The sequence below is a fragment of the Cavia porcellus genome, unplaced genomic scaffold, assembly GCF_034190915.1.
Source record: "Cavia porcellus strain 051 isolate PalLab524CR breed Dunkin Hartley unplaced genomic scaffold, mCavPor4.1 scaffold_15, whole genome shotgun sequence".
Taxonomy (NCBI): domain Eukaryota; kingdom Metazoa; phylum Chordata; class Mammalia; order Rodentia; family Caviidae; genus Cavia; species Cavia porcellus.
The window spans coordinates 64069070-64087306 of NW_026947498.1; positions in this window are offsets into that span (position 1 = coordinate 64069070).

Below are 18237 nucleotides of genomic sequence, written 5' to 3' on the forward strand. Positions count from 1 at the left end.
GTTCTCAACCTACCCCTATGTCTTCAAGATTTCTACCTACTTTGTCTTCCAACAAATTTAGTGTTTCTGTATTAATATTTAGATCTTTCATCCATTTAGTCTTTAGTTAATTAAGTGGTGATATGTATGGGTCTAGCTTTAGGTTTTGGCATATGGAGAGCCAATTTTTCCAGCACCATTTATTGAAGGGACTATCTTTCTTCCAGTGGATGTCTTTGGCCCCTTTATCAAAGATAAAGTGGCTGAGTGTGTTTGTAGTTGTAGTTGTATCTTCTAATGTATTCCATTGATCTTCAGATCTGTTTTTACTCCAGTACCATGCTGATTTTATGCAGTAGGTTTCTAATATAACTTCAATTCAGGGATTCTGATGCCTCTTGTCTTGCCTTTGTTGCCTAGAATTGCCTTTGCTATTCTAGGTCTCTTCTAGTTCCAGATGAATTTTATGAGTGATTTCTCTAGATCTGTGAAGTAATCTAGTGGTATTTTGATTGGGATTGCATTAAACGTGCATAAAAATTTTGGGAGAATGGCTATTTTCACAATGTTTGTTCCTCCTATCTATGAACAAGGGATGTCCTTCCATTTTCTGAGGTCCTCTTCGATTTCTTTTTCCAGGGTATTATAATTTTCCCTAAATAGATTTTTTTCTTCTTTGTTATATTAATTCCTAAGTATTTCATTTTTTTGGACGCTATTGTAAAGGATGTGGCTTCTCTTATGGGTATTATAATTTTCCCTAAATAGATTTTTTTCTTCTTTGTTATATTAATTCCTAAGTATTTCATTTTTTTGGACGCTATTGTAAAGGATGTGGCTTCTCTTATTTCTCTCTCAGTAGTTTTGTTGTTAGTGTATAGGAATGCTGCTGATTTTTGAGTGTTGACATTGTTTCAGCTATATTACTGAATTTATTTGTTATGCTTAGGGGTCTTTCAATGGAGTTTTGGGGGTCTTCTATGTAGAGTATCATGTCATCTGAAAATAGTGATAATTTAACTTCTTTCATATCTTTAGTCCTTTGATTTCTCTCATTGTCTAATTGTTCTGGCTAGTATTTCCAGCACTACGTTGAATAGGATTCTGATAATGAAAATCCTTATCTTGTTCCTGATTTTAGGGTAAAGGCTTTCAGTTTTTGGCCATTTAATATGATTCTGGATGTTGTTTTGCAATAGATGGCTTTTATCATATTGAGGTAAAGACCATCTATTCCAATTTTCTGTAAGATTTTTATCATGAATAAGTGTTGGACCTTTTTCTGCTTCTATATAAATGATCATGTGATTCTTATTTTGGGGTCTATTAATGTGGTGCATTACATTTATTGATTGGTATATGTTGAACCATCCTTGCATTCCTGGGATGAATCCCACTTGGTCATGATATATAATCTTCTTGATGATTTGCTACATTCTCTTTGCCAAAATTTTATTGAGAATTTTTTTGTTTATCTTCATTAGGGAGATTGGTCTGTATTTCTCTTTTTTTTTAGTTTGAGTACTTTCTCAGGTTTTGGGATTAGAGTAATGTTTGCTTCCAGGAATGAGTTAGGGAGAATAGTTTCTCTTTCAAATTCATTAAAGAGTTTGAGGAGTGTCAGCATTAAATCTTTGAATTTCTTGAAGAATTCTACAGTGAATCCATCTGGACCAGCGTTTTTTATTTGTTGTTAAGGATTTAGTTACATTTTCAATTTCATTAATTGAAATTTGGTTATTCAGCAATTTTACTTTTTTTTTTTTGACTCAGCTTTGGTAATTCACATGTTTCTAGGAACCTGCCCATTTCTTCTATGTTATCAAGCCTATGAGAGTACAGGTTTTCAAAGTAGGTATTGATGATATTCTGTATTTCCACAGGGCCTGTAGTGATTTTCCCCTTTTTGTTCCATATTGCATGGATTTGAGTTTTCTCTTTCATTTTTAAAATAAGTTTGGCTAGAGGCCTGTCAATTTTATTTATTCTTTCAAAGAACCAACTCTTGGATTCACTGATACTTTGTACTGTTTTCTTAGTCTCTATTACATTGATTTCTGCTGTGACCTTTATAATTTCCTCCCTTCTTTTGGCTTTGAGCTTAATTTGCTCTTCTTTTTCTAAATGTTTGAGGTGTAGCACCCAGTTGTTTATTCCTGTTTGTTCTGCTTTCCTGATGTGGGAGTTCACTGCAATAAACTTTCCTCTTAGGAATGCTTTACTGCATTCCACAGACTCCAGTAAGATGTATTTGTATTTTTGTTTGCTTGTAGGTATTGCTTAATTTCCTCTTTAATTTCCTCTGTAACCCACTGACTGCTCAAGAGTGTATTATTCAAATTCCCTGTTTTTGTAGGATTTTTGCTATTTCTTTTGTCTTAATTTCTAGTTTTATGGCACTATGCAAGGGATAATTTCATTTTTTTGCATTTACTTAAGCATGTTCTGAAAGCTAGTATATAGTCTATTTTAGAGAACATTCCATGTGCTGCTGAGAAGAATGTATATTCTGAAATTTTTGGGTGGAACACTCTGTATACATCTACTAAGACCATTTGTTCCTCTGTACATGTCTACTAAGTCCATCAGTTCTGTTATTTCTTTGCTGATTTTCTGTTTAGTTGATCTGTCCCTTTGTGTCAATGGCGTGTTAAGATTTCCTGTTATAATTGTGTTACTGCTTTTTTATTTTACTTAAGGAGAAAAAGCAAAAAACAGAAAAAGGGTACAAGTAATACAAAATTTAAAAAATAAACAGTAACAAATCACTAGTTAATAGATTACATATTCTCACCTTAGAAATAGTTGTTCAAGATACAAAATTAAAGCATATAAAGTGGACTTTCAAACAGTGAGAGTGCAAACAGTTTTGATCAATGATCCAAGAAAACTCAGGAATATGATTAGCTCTCTTATACACTTAAACATATATGCAGTTATAAATTTTAGAGCACTTTCTTTTCTTTTCCTTTGGACAATGACAATTACACATTTTGGGTTTTATTATTCCCAAAGTTCTTATTACTTTTTTTGAAGAGAGTAAAACCAAATCCAACATGTCAGAACAGAGTCAGTCAAATCAAGAGGATGGACATAATAGATAATGTAAAAACAAAATACAAGGTGATCAACAATGGTTACCATACTGCCTCTTGCTATTTTAAGAAGAATTTCCAGTTATAATAAAATTGAACAAAGCAGTAAAGAATAAAACAAAAGCATTGGAGACATTACAGGGCTTTAAAAGAAGATATTAGTCAACCAGAATGGGCTTCATAATGAATCTTATTGTTTTCACAGTTGTTGCTACTTTCGAACTCGGTACTGAAAGGGTTTTGGCCCAGACAGGACTCTGTAGCCAGGAAAGCCACAACCAGAAGCAGGAAGCCCCATCTCCCCTGCCCCTATGAAGTTACCTGTGACGCCATCTTCCCGCCCCTGGGAATTTACATATGGCGCCAAACCTAGGACCAATGGGCTACCTGTGTATCCCTAATGCCCGCCTTAGATTCCACCCCAAACCGAGGCTATTTACAGGCCCCCATGCCACGTGTCCGCGGGAGAGATCACCGGACGCCAGCAGTGGGGGTGCCGGTCATCTCTCTCCGTGTTCTCAGAATAAAGGCCGCTTTTTATTTTATATTTCTCATCTTTTGTTAATATTTTTCATCTTTTGGAAATAACTCTATCAGGTACTATCAAGCAAAGCAGAATAGGGGAAAATCAGTCAAAACAAGATGGTGAGGGCAATACAGGATTTCAAATCAAGTTAATAGGCAATCAGAGTAGGTTACTATAATGTATCTTGCTATTTTTTATTTATTTTCCCTTAATTAAAAAGATAAAAATAAAAAAGTAAATAATTTTTAAAAAGGGGGATTGAGATAAAAGAGGGCATAACAGCAGAACAGCAGAGGTTAAACATAACCATTTAAGCAACATAGTGTTTCACCACAAGATATCCTGACATAAAAATAGTTACCATAGTGTCTCTTTCCTTGAAATCTTTGAGTATAGCTTTGTATACTGTAGCACCAAACATATCAAGACACTATAAAATCATTTAAGAGAATGACATTATTACAGGGTATTTAGAACCAATTAATAGAAAATAAACAATGGTTTCTGTATAATCTCCTTGTCTATAAAAGTTTTTGCTTATATTATCATATATAATAAAATCCAATAAGATACAACTTTTTAAGACTGATGGAGACAGACAAATACAACTTTGATGGGACTTCAAAACAAGATGATACTAAATCAGCACTAGCTATTACGATGTCTTGTTTTCTCCAAAATAGCTGTTCCTACCATCTGATCTTCTCTGCCTCATTTCTGTTGAGCTCTTTTTCTGTCCTTTGTTGTCAGTTTGTCTTCTACATTTTGCTTTCTGCTCCATTCATTGTGGCTTCTCTGCCACTGTTTCTGGAATCTTGGTAATTTCCTTTTTTATAATATCCTGCAGTATTCTCTGTAGAGTTGAACTGGTGGTTGCAAATTCCCCTAGATCCTCTTTATCCTGGAAGCACCTTGTTTTTCCATCAATTTCTAGAGACAATTGTGCAGGATATATCAGTCTTGGCTGGATGTTATTATCTTTCAAAGCTTGAATTATTTCCCCCCATGCTCTTCGTGATTTGATGGTTTGTGCTGAGAAGTCTGCTGTAATTCTGATGGCTGTTACTTTGTAAGTTATCTGTTTCTTGTCTCTGACAGCTTTTAATATTCTGTTCTTATATTGGATTTCTGGAATTTTGATTATTATATGCCTGGGTGTAGCTCTGTTTGGGTTGTAGGTGGCTGGGGTCCTGTATGCCTCATACATTTGAGTATCTTTACCATTTGCTAAATTAGGGAAATTCTCTTGGATTATTTCTGTGAATAGTCCATTTATTTGTGTCCCTACTTCTTCTTTTATGTTCTTAATTCTTAAGTTATAGATCCTCTTATCATCTTCTAGCCTGTGTATTGTTGCTATTTGTTTTTTTTTTGTTGTTGTTGTTGTTATTCTTAAGAAGTTTTTCATTTCATGCTCCCACATTACAAATCTGTCCTCCAGTTCAGATAACCTATCCTTAGTTTCTTTCAAGCTGTTATGCCAGCTTTCAATAAAGTTTTTAGTTTCCTGGTAATCATTTTGAACCTGCTTCATGTATTCTATGTTTTCTCTATTTTCTCCATCAAACAATTCTTCCCTTTTTTTCTGTTCTTCCATTCCACCATCTGTTTTTTCTTGGGTGGTACTTAGCATTTCTCTAACTATTCTACTTGTATCTTGCTTCAGGTCGTTAATAACTTCATTCCTGAACTCATCTATTAGGCTCTGTAGATAGCGCTTTATGTCTATTGGTGCCATGTCTGATATTGCATGTTTCTCAGGATTGGGGGCCAGGGACCATTTCGTGTTGCTGCGTCTTCCCATATTTTTTTTTTTTTTGTTCCTTCTATACAAGTGTATATAGGAGGCCCAGTTTCTTTGTTGTTTACAGTTTGTTTGAATTGCACCGGCTAGGTGTTCCCTCCCACTGCAGTGTACTAGGGAGACATAGACCTGGGCCCTATCCTGGGCCCACACCTCCAGGTCAACCTACCGAAGGCTTCACTGCTAGGGTGCACCTCCAGGTGCTGGGACCTGGTTTGGGCTAGCTTACTGGATCTTAGTCAGCGGCATCACCCAAGCAAAGCACTCCCCACCAATCCTGCTTGAGAGGGGAATATGTGACTAAAGTCACTGCAGCATCCTGTTCTGGCTAGTCTGCCTGGTCTCAATATGTCCTTTGCTGAAGCCTCCTACTCTCTGGAGGGGTCCCCAATCTGCTCACTCACTGCAGGTCGATGCACAGCTCCTGGCCAGTCCCACTCTCAACTCCATTCACTGCTTCCCACTCTCAGAGCTTTCATGCCTCTCTCCTTGCCATGCTGATTGGGATGCAGCAACAGCTGCAGAAAATTCAAATTGTGGCTTCCAGTGGCGCGGGCTCTGGCTTCCATGGTGAGACCTTATCTGTTCCTGTTATATCACTAGGATTGTGTTTCCAGTTGGTTTCTCTTAGTTTAGTTTGTTCCTGGGTTGGCAAAGTATATCTCCTCTTGCTTAGGACTTCTCGCCTGACACCATTCCGGGATTTTATGTGTGGTTTCTCAGAGAGCCTCCAAAGCTGCTGCTATCTATCTGCCATGTTCTCCCAGAAGTCCATTATTGCTTTTTTGATTTTTCATTTCTGTTAATATTTGTTTTGTATAACTATGTGTTCCAAAGTTTGCAGCATAGACATTTAATATTGTTATGTCTTCCTCTTTAAGTTTTTGCCTAACTAGTATGTAGTGGCCTTCTATACCTCCCTGGATCATTCTTGGTTTGCAGTTCACATTGTCTGCTAACAGAATAGCTACTGCTGCTTTTTTGAGGATCCTGTTGCATGGAGTATTGTTTTACATCTTTTGACTTTCAGTCTATGAGTTTTATTTTGGGTTAGATGGTTTTCTTGTAGACAGTAAATAGTTGGATGTTGTTTCTTAATCCATTCTGCCAGTCTGTTTCTTTTGATTGGTGATTGAGGCCATTTACATTAATGATTATAACTGATATATATTGCTTTACTTTTGTCATATTATCTCCCTGCTGTTGATTCTTTACCTTTCCACTCTGTTTAATTGTTTGCCTTGCTTAGTGTTTTTTTTTTTTTTTTCCCCTATGTCTGTCTGAATGTCTTTCAGAATTCTTTGCAAGGTTGGTTTGGTGGTCATGAAGTTCTTCAGCTATTCTTTGTCATGGAAGTATCTTGTTTCTCCATCCATTTTGAAGGACCGTATTTGCAGGGCACATCAGTCTGAGTTGGAAATCATTTTCCTTTAGGATCTGAAATACTTTGTTCCATGCTCTCCTTGACTTCATTGTTTGTGTTGAGAAGTCTACTGTGATTTTGATAGGCTTTTTAAAATAGGTGATCTATCTCTTCTCTAAAGAATCTTTTAATATTCTGTTCGTACATTGGATTTCTGGGATGTTGATTATTACATGTCTGGTTGTACTTTTATTTTGGTTATGGTTTTTTGGAGTTCTGTATGCTTCACTGATCTGTATGTCAGTTTCAATTCTCATGTTTGGGAAATTTTCAGCTATTACTTCTTTAAACAGCCTCTTGCTATCATTTGTGTTGTCACCTTCCTTTTTATTTATACCTATCAATCTTATGTTTTCTTTGAATCATCTTGCACTTGTTGAATTGTTATTTCCTGGTTCCTTTTTATTTTTGAAAGATCTTCCCTTCCCTGTTCACTAGCTGCAATCTTGTCTTTGAGGTCTTAAATTCTATCTTCACATTCATTGATGCGGTTTTTACAACTTTCAATGGAGTTTTTTTTTTTATTTCCTGTATATCTCTTTCAATCTGCTTCATACTTTGTCTGTTTCTTATATTGTTCATTCAGAGTTTCCATCTTTTTGCATTGTTCCTCTAATTTTTTAACTGTGTCTTCTTTAGATATATTTAGCATTTCTTTCATTACATTTATCATTTCTTCTTTTTGCCTTGGAGCCAATTTCTGATTTGAGTTCTTTTATAGCTTCCCAGAGTTGTTTCTTTAGTTGTTGTTATCTTTTCAGGAATTTCAGATGTATGGCTTTTATTTTCTTCTGTGTCCATATCTCCTACATTTGCTTGGGTTGTGCTGGAAGTTTGAGATTGCAATTTGCTCTTTTGTTTTGTCATTTTCCTATATTTCTGGGTTTTGAGAGATGTTTCAAAGCTTCCCCCATGTACTGGGAATCACCTCGCCCACTTTTGGCTCCCTGAGCAGACTGCTGGCAACTGATAGCCATGTGGCGATAGCTGGACATGGGCCATTTAGGTCCCACAGGGACTCCTGTATGTCCTCTGGTGATTTCAAATGTAAGGAGTGGTCTTACCAACTGGCAGCCAAATTATAAAGCTTCCCTGTGCACTGGAATTCAACCTATAGGCATTAAGCTTCCTGGACCGAATTCTGGCCCCTGTTAGCTGCTTGGAGTTCACCAGGCATGGGCCAGTTGGGCCCTCTGGGATTCCCATGCATCCTAGGGTGATTTCAGATGCAGGGCATTGTCTTACTCTCTGTGAGCCAGCCCCTCAATTTTTGTTACTATCAATGTACCAACTACTGATATATTTTGTCACAAGAAGTAATATGCCATCTTTATTTTAGGCTTTGATGGTCTCAGAAAATTTTATGCAGTATTAGGATCATCCAAATGATGTCCACCAATTGATAAAATGTTCTTTTGACATGTGGGTCTGGTAGTTTTTTGTTGACATAACTTTCCTTGAATATCAACATGAAAACCAATCTATTTTATTTCTGTGAGCTGTTGTATCATTTTTATTTATTGCACATTCCCAGGAAATTTTTTATCTTACAGAAGTTTATGTTTTGTATTTATATGTATTAAGTATGCTGTCATGATTTCTATTATTTCTTGATCTCAGTAGTTATTCACTTTTTTATAAAATTATGCACATTATATACCAATAACTAAGCAGAGGGAAATGTAATTCAAACAGGCATCAAATCAACTCTTTCTAGATGTCTAATTGTACAGCATAATGAAACACATGGGATTCTAGGTAAATTACCATGTTTCTATAAATTGTTAAATTATTGCTATTATCAAAATTAATCAACTACAAGAAGATTTATTGCTTTATTTCTTGGTTATATTTAATATTAATATGTCTTTTTTATCTTTCTTTTGTACCAGGGATCATACTCGTGACCTTGACCTTGCCAGGCAGGCACTTATGCTGACGAGCTAAAACCCTGGCCCCATATGTCTTTTTGTTACCATGTTAAAAGAAGCAGCATTTAGATTTAATATTAGTTTTAATTTTAATATTTAATTTTCATTTTATTAGTATATTTTAGATATACGTAATGACCACATTTATCATAGGAAATTTGTATCTGTATATGATATAATTTGCTCATTTTTTTCCCATTCCTCTCCCCTCTTTTACTATTTCTGTCTATAAAGGTTTTGGTGCAGGGCCATAGTTCAGTGGCAAAAACATCTGCTTGGCAAGCACAAGGTACTGAGTTTGATTCCCAGTATCAAGTAAATAGAAAAAGATTTACAAAAGCTTTATCTCAATCTTTTCTTTCTATTTATTTCCTGTCTATTCTTTCTTTTCCCTATCCACCCTTTGTTCCCCTTCTCATTTAACATACTAATTTTTATTTTCCACTGATTGATTTTTTTTTAAATCCTACTTTTATTAAGATTTTGTGGCCCAAGATGCAACTCACCTGCATAGCACATCCCTGGCAAGCACGAGGACCTGAGTTGGAATTCCAAGTGCCATAAAAAGGATATAAATATTCCTCTTGAAAGTACTATAAGCTACATATTAAGATATATGATGGGTTAATTTAACATAGTTTCAATTATAGTTCTTATTTTATATTTACCTAAAATCATTGACAAAGTGATTTTCTTTTTAAGTTTTATAGTTTTGCATGGGAAAGTCATTTTTGGTTTTTCCCATTATCTGATTATGTATTATTTGGTGAACATAAAATTTGAAAAAGTTGAACATTGAAGATCCATGTGCCCACTGAGGTTTTATTATCCCCAGTGTTTTGCTATTTATGCTTTACTACATATCAATTTATGTAATATAAAAATGTGCTCTAGTTTTTGAATTACTTCAAAGTTTCAAACATCAGAACACATCTACACTGTCATTTTTTGTTCTTCATTCGAAATAAATTGACTTGCAGTGAAATGAACAAGCTAGTCAACAAGTTTTGACAAATGGATAACCATGTTCAAACTCCTATCAAGATATCTCCCCTAGAAATTTCTCATATGTCTTCACTGCCAGTTTTCATTTTCAGTATACCAGAGGTAATACTATTTCTATTTTTTATCATATATCAATTTTGTCTGTTATTTATTTACTTGTTTATTTACCAACAAATAAAACTAGTCCTTTGCACTGAGCCCTTTTCTCTTGAGACAATATCTCACTAAGTTGCTAAATTAACCAAGTTGTGCTATAATTTGTGATTATTCTCCATTAGCCTCCTGGAGTGCAGTGATTCAGGCTTGTGCTGCCATAGAATCTTTAATGGAAACATGTAAGTACTACATTCTTTTGTATAGAATGTTTGTCACTCAATATAATTTGTTTTTTTTTTTTCCTTTTTTGGACAACATAATTTATAACACTCATCCATGTTGTGGAATATGCCATTATTATATATGTATATATGTATAATTTTAATGATAATGAGGTAATGCACTTTATGAAGACACCAGATTACTTATCTATTTGTCTACAATTATATATACATTGTTATTGTGTGCATGTACTATATATCTGGTTACATATCTTTCTGATAACATTGTAAAACTTTTATAATACTGTTTCTAATAGGTATGAACATTTTTCACCTTAGATAATGCACCTTCTCAATATGACTTATCACTATTGCTTGTAACATTATTTCTCTTTAAGTTTAAATTAGCTTTTTGATTAAGTTAATATTAACATCTGTATGCTTAGTTTTTTCTATTATTTAATTGTTGGCATTTTATAATTTTTATGCATATAGATTATATTTGGGTCATTTTTCCCTGTCCATTCTCATAATTTCTACCTTTAAATGGGAAGATTAATCAATTTGTATTTCATACAAATATTCATATGATTCATGGTTAGTTAATACATTGTTTTGGTTTTTGTTTCTCTTTCATCAATTATTGTTCCTGTCTCTTGTATCCTGCCTTCTTTTATGCTTATGTAGTTTTACAATTGCACTTTAAACTTTCTATTGGTTTTGAGCTATCTTATAAAATTGTTTTTGCAATGCCCATTGTAATATAATATAATATATATTAATGTCATTTTTTGTATAATGTATTGGTTAATATTTAAATATTTTGGAGGTAGGGGCCAGCAGGATTGTGAGCCTCCCTCTCCTCCTAGCCCTATGGACCTAGGGGCCAGCAGAATCTTCAGTTGCACCCCTGTCCTTGCCCAGAAGACGTAGGGGATGGTGGGATCACCAGCCTTACCCTCTCCTTGCAACAGGAACTTGCTGGGATTACCAACTACACTTCCTTCCCACCACATTGATTAGGGAGCCAGCAGGATCACCAGTCTCCCCTTCTCCTCACCCCATGTTCTCAGGAACATACATCACCCAACCTCCTGAGCCAAAAGACTAGAGTACCCCACAGACAATTAGCAACCCCTACACCACCTGCAGAAACTTGATGGGTTGGTGAGAGAATCTACAACCCCTTACTCAGGACCTCAGCATGCCTGTGATGGTATGGTAAGTTTCCCCTCAAATACAGGACCTCAGTGGCTAAAGTGGAGCAGCAGTGAACTCCCCCACAGCTGTAGGACCTTGACACGTCTGTTAAGAGTATGGATGAGTCCTTTTCCATACAGAGAAAACCACGGGGATTGAGGAGAGTGCCAGCAAGGGCTACCCCAATCTGAAGGAAATCAAAGGGCTCACAAGACACCCAGTGACACAATAGGGTTCTAGATGAGGTGCACACTTTAGCCAGGCAGATGGGGCTCCCTGGAACAGCCTGAAGTCATGGTAACAATAGAAACTAATGGCTGACTTGCGTCAACATTCCTAGGCTCATTAGCCTAGCAAAAATATAGGACTCACCCACTAGGCCCTGCAGGAGGAATTCAGGTGACTGACACCTCTCCTTCATTGTGAGACCCAGCAATTGGACAAACATTAGCCATATAGCAGGACCCTAAGACACATATGACTTGCATTTGAGACTAGTGGGATTGAAAAGACCGAAATATTAACTCAAGAGGTGAAAATGACAAAACCAAAAAGCAAAACGCAATCTCAGATGTCCAGTCCATCAGGAACAAGTAAAGGAGACATCAAAATAGTAGATACTAGAAGTAGAATACCTTAAATTTCTGAAAAGATAGCAAGTGAAGTAAAGAAACAAATCCTTGAGGTTATAGAGGAAATCAGATTAGAAATAATCTCTTATGTAAAGAAAAAATGACAACCTTAATAAAGGAGTTGCTAATATAGATAGAGAACACATAAATAAAAAGTATAGGAGCATAGAAAAATGATGGAAACATTGAATGAACAATATAGAAAAGAAGTAGAATGCATGAAATAAATTCAAAGAGATATTCAGGAAATAAATAATTCTATTAAGGGCTGGCAGTAGAAGAAATGAAGCTGAGGATAAAATTTATGACCTTGAAGATAGGATCACAGCTAGAAATCATGAAAGGAAAGAACTTTTAAAAATAACAAGACAGCATGAAATGACAATTTAACAGCTTTAAGATAATGCAAAAAGAAATAACATGACACTAGTAGGCAACAATGAAGATACAGGAATCAGTGCAAATGAGATTGGTAAACTATTCACAGAAGTAACAGAAAATTTCTAAAACATGGGGAAAGAATCAGATATAGAGATACGTGAGGTATATAGCATGCCAAATAATCACAACTAAAACAAATCTACACAAGTACATATAATAGTTAAAAAATCCATGAAATCCAGCATAAAAACATATTTAAAATTGTTTGGGAAAAGACACAATCCACCTCTCAAGGAAAGGCTACTAGAATAATGGCAGACTTCTCAGCACAAACACTCAAGTCAAATCAAACTTAGAGCAAAGTGCTTCAATCCTTGAAAGAAAATAACTTTCAACTCAGATTGATGTATTCTGCAAAATAGCTGTCAAAATTGATGGAGAAGTAAGATATTTCCATGACAAAGAACAACTGAAGATGTTCATGTCCACAAAACCAACCAACCAACCAACCAACCAACCAACCAACCAACCAACCAGTCTTTCTGTAGAAAGACTACAGAAAGACATTCTAGATAAAGATAAAAATGAATACAATTTTCAGACCAACAATGAAACAAACCACCAGACAGGGCAAAGCAATTAAACAGGGGGGAAAGCAGGAAACTAACAACAGGAAAATAACATGGCAAAGTTGAGCCAGTACATATCAGTTACATCCATCAATGTAAATGGCCTCAATTAAAGGAAATAGATTGACAGAATGGGTCAAGAAACAGAATTCAACAATATGCTGTATACAGAAGACATGTCTGATTCAAAAGGAAACTCATAGGCTAAAAGTCAAAGGATGGAAAACAATATTCCATGACAGGAAACAAAAAACAAAAACAAAAACAAAAACAAAAACAAAACAAAACAAAAACAAAAACAAAACAAAAAAAAAAACAAAAACAAAAAAACCAAACAGTGGTAGGGATTCTGTTTTCAGACAATGTGAAATTCATACCAAAAAAAGGTAAAAAGAGGTAAAGAAGGTCACAATATACTTGTTAGTAGAAAAATTCAAGAAGAAGAGCTAACAATCTTAAACATATATGCAACAAATACAGGAGTACCCATCTATATAAGACAAATTCTAATAGACAGGAAAAACTAATTATTTGATAACAGAATTATAACAGGGGACCTTACCCATTGTCATAAAGACATAGATCAATTAGACAAAAAGTCGGCAAATAAATAACAGACCTGAATCAAACCTGTGAACAAATGGACTTAGTAGATGTTCTCAGTGTTACACCCAATCACAGCAGAATATACTTCCTTGTGAGTTGCACACTGAACATTCTCTAAAATAGACCATATACTAGCCCATAGAACATTCTTAAGTAAATGTAAAGGGACTGAAATTATCTCATGCATATCATCTGACCATGGTGTGCTGAAATTGGAAATTAGTGGCAAAATAAATTGTAAAGCCTACATAAACACATGGAAATAACCTCTTGAACAACCAATGGGTTACAAGTAAAATTAAAGAAGAAATCAAATACTACCTACAATTCAATGGAAATACAGATACAACATACCAAAACTTGTGAAGCATCAAAAAAGTGGCCTCAAGAAGGAAATACAAAGCAATGAACTGTCACATCAGGAAAACAAAACATGGAAAAATAAACAACCTAATGCTATACCTCAAGCTTCTAGTAAAAGAAGAGCAAGTCAAGCCCAAAGCTCAAAGAACAGAGGAAATTATAAAGATCAGAAAAGAAATTATCACCACCGAGACTAAGAAAATAATACAAAAAATTAATGAATCAAAGAGCTACATCTTTGAGAGAATACATAAATTGAAAAACCTCTAGCCAACTTTATCAAGAAAAAGAAACAAAAACTTAATTCATGCAATAAGGAATGAAAAGGATAAAATTGCTAATATCCCATGGAAATTCAGAAGATCTTGAATACCTACTTGAAAATCCTTACCTACTTAGGATGGAAAACACAGGGGAAATGGAAAGATTTCTAGAAATTTATGAATTACCAAAGCTGAATCAAGAATATATAACAATTCTAAATAACTCAGTATCAGCAACTGAAATTGAAAATATGATTAAAAACTTACTAACAAAGAAAATCCTATATCCTGATGGATTCATGGCTGAATTGTATGAGAAATTTAGAGAAGATTTAATGTCAATACATCTCAAACTTTTCAATGAAATAAAAAAGGAGATAAGTTTTCCTAATTCATTCCTGGCGGCAAGTATTACTCTGATACCAAAACCAGAGAAAGACCCAACCAAAAAGGAGAACTATAAGCTAATCTCCTTAATGAATACTGATGCAAAAGTTCTAAATAAAATATTGGCAAATGAATGCAATAAATCATCAAGAAGATCATACATCATGACCAAGTGGGATTTATGTCAGGAATGCAGGAATGGTTTAACTTTCACAAATAAATAAATATAATACACCACATCAAAGAACCAAAGACAAAAATCACATGATCATCTATCTCAATTGATGCAGAAAAAGCTTTTGCTAACGTCCAACATTTGTTCATGATAAAAAGCCATACAGAAACTTGGAATTGATGGTGCTACCACAATCTGATAAAAGCCATCTCTAACAAACCAACAACCAACTTTATACTTAGTGGACAAAAAATGAAAGCTTTCACTTTAAATTCAGGAACAAGAGAAGAATTTCCCCTATAACAATTCCCATTAAATAACGTTCTGGAAACTTTAGCCACAGCAATTAGACAAGAGTGTTTACTAAAATAATAAATAAAAAGAATAAGGATACAAAAGGAAAAAGTTAAATTATCAATATTTGCAAATGATATTGTATTCTACATAGAAGGTCACAAAAAATCCTATCAAAAGACAACTAAAGCTAATAAATAAATTCAGCAGTGTACCTGGATACAAAGTCAACACTCAAAAATCAATAGCATTCCTGTACACAAACAAAAACTCACTCTGAAAGAAATTATGAAAATGGCAGCATTCACAATAGTGTTCAAGGCAATGAAATATTTAGAAATCAAACTAACAAAGAATGTAAAAGATCTATAAATTGAAAACTATAGTACTCTAACAAAGGAGATTGAAGAGGATGTCATACAATGGAAATATATCCCTTGTTTGTGGTTAGGAAGAACCAAAATTATGAAAATTATGGCCACACTCCCAAAACTGTTACACAGACTTAATACAATTCCAATCAAAATGATACAGATCTAGAGAAATCATTCCTAAAATTCATTTGGAAACTGAAGAGACCTAGAATAGCAAAGGCAAGCCTGGGCAAGTAAAGACAAGTCAGGAGGCATCACAATCTCTGGTTTGAGATTATACTACAAATCTACAGTGATAAAATCAGCATGGTACTGGCAAAAAACAGACCTGAGGATCAAAACTACAAGGACACTCAGCCATGTGACATTTTACAAAGGTTCTGAACATGTTCACCGGAAGAAAGATACCCTCCATAATAAATGGTGCTAGAAAAATTGGCTTTCCACGTGCTGAAGACTGAAACTAGACCCTTGTTTATCACCATGCACTAAACTCAAGTCAAAATGGATCAAAGATCTAAAACAAACAAACAAACAAAAACTCTGCTGGAAAATGCAATAGGTGGAAACCTTGAAGACATAGGGTAGGCAAAGACTTCATGAACACAATGCAAACTGTGCGAGAAGTACTTCAAAGAATCAACAACGGGGATCTTGTCCTATTAAAATGGCTTTCTACTCAAAAGAGTTAAAAGAGTTAATCAGTTAAAAGAGCAATCAGAGTTAAAAGAAAACCCACAAAATGGGAAATAACTTTAGCCAGCTGTCCCTCTAGCTATAAGGACTTATATCTAGAACATATAATGAATTGAAAAATCTCCGGTCCCCCAAATTCAAAGACCCAGTCAAAAAAAAAAAAAAAAAAAAAAAAAAGGCCACTCTAATGAATATGCACTGCTCGGGTGAATAAATAAAAAAGGCAAATAAATAAATGAAATCATGCTCAACGTTCCTGGTCATTCGAGAAATGCAAATTAAAACTGCACTGAGATTCCATCTCACTCCAGAAAGAATAGCTGCCATGAAGAAATCAACTGATCCCAAATACTGGTGGGGCTGTGGGGGAAAATGAACATTCATCCACTGCTGGTCTGCATGTGGACTGGTGCCACTATTCCTCAGTAAACTAGGATTGGAAATCCCATTTAATCTAATTATTTCCCTTCTGGGGATAATCTCTGAAAAATTGAAAATATCATGTCACAGTGATATATGTTCATCCATGTTTAGCATCACAGTTTGTAATAGCTAAAGCTTGGAAACAACCAAAATGCCCATCAACCACAGAGTAGGGAAAAAAAAAAAGAGGTGATATTTTTATTCCGTGGAATACTACTCAGCTATAAAAATGGTAGTCTTGAGGCTTTTATAGATAAATGGAGGCAACTTGAGACCATACTCATAAGTGAAACAAATGAAGCTCATATTTATAAGTATAAAAAACAATAAAAAATCTGAAAGAATAATAAGTTCAAAATACACAATAGCTATTGTAATAGTGAAAGGGAAAGAAAGTACTCAAAAAGAAAACTATTAGGATAGGGGACAGGAAAAGATTATATGTATGTTTGTAAACATTTAAATATATGTATGTGTAGGCTGGATAGGTAACTGTACTGCTAATCTCTGTTAGCTCATCAAAAAGTACAGTTTGTGCTGTCATTGTATGATCATTTTTGTGGATTTTGTAACCTGAACAACTACTTCTAATATAACAATATGTAATATATTAATCAGCATTAGTTCCCTACTCTTTTTCAAATTCTGTATCATTTCTACCTTTTTTCTGTTTTGCTTTTCAAATAAAAAAATTAAGAAAAAGAATTAAATATTTCATTTGACTTCTCGCCATTCTTTATTTCATAGGTATTCCATATGCATATACCACCATTTGCATAATAGAATTTTTGCCATAAAATTATTTGCAATGTTTTTATATTAAAAATTAAACTGCTTTTTTTTCTTTACTCTCATACCACCCATTTAAAACAAAATTCTATCATAATACAAAGTGTGAGATTCTCCTTAGCATCAAGCTGTGGATATTCATCGAGTGTTCTCTAATTCAGTTTAATTTTGATGCTCCCTGGAGGAAAAATCAGATTTCAAGTTTTTGAGTTCTGTTCTCAATATTGCCTCCTGTTCTAGTTGCAGATCATAAGCCCCAGAGTTTTTAACTTGTGCCTCTGAGTGCCTATCCATGAATCAGACTATCCTGTAACCTCTTCCTCAATTTTGATTACTTTGATGAAATTGTAGACTGAACTATGAACTTATATTTTATCAGCACTTATATTGTATCAGTTTAACATTCAGGATATGCTGAAGGATACAGATTAAGAGATGTGTGAAAGATGTATGGGGAGAGGGGTGTCGGGGTGCCTGTATCTTTTGGGGCACGCCAACCTCCATCAGAAACTTCTCCACGTTTAACTATCTGGAAACTTTCTGAGCTCTGTCTTTTTGGAGGTTTGTAGAAGTCTGATCACATATGAATGATTGGTTAAATTCTTGGATGTAGTGATCAACATAATCTTCATCCCCTTTCCCTACCTACAGTTGGGCCTGATATCTAAACCTCTAATGCTGCCCTGATGTTTCCAGAGACAGAAGCTCACCCTGAAGCTACCAGCAGGCTGCAGGCTATGAGGGAAAAGACATCACTTAGGAGACTTGAAGGATTTCAGGAGTTATGTGACAAGAAATGTGGACAAAGACTGAAAATATACTTCAGAGTATCATGTGAATTTAAAGACATTAAAAATCTTTTCCATTGACCCATATTTACTATTTCTCATAACTTTCAAACTTTCTCCCAAATCTGATTTAATGTTATCATTTTTCTTCAACACG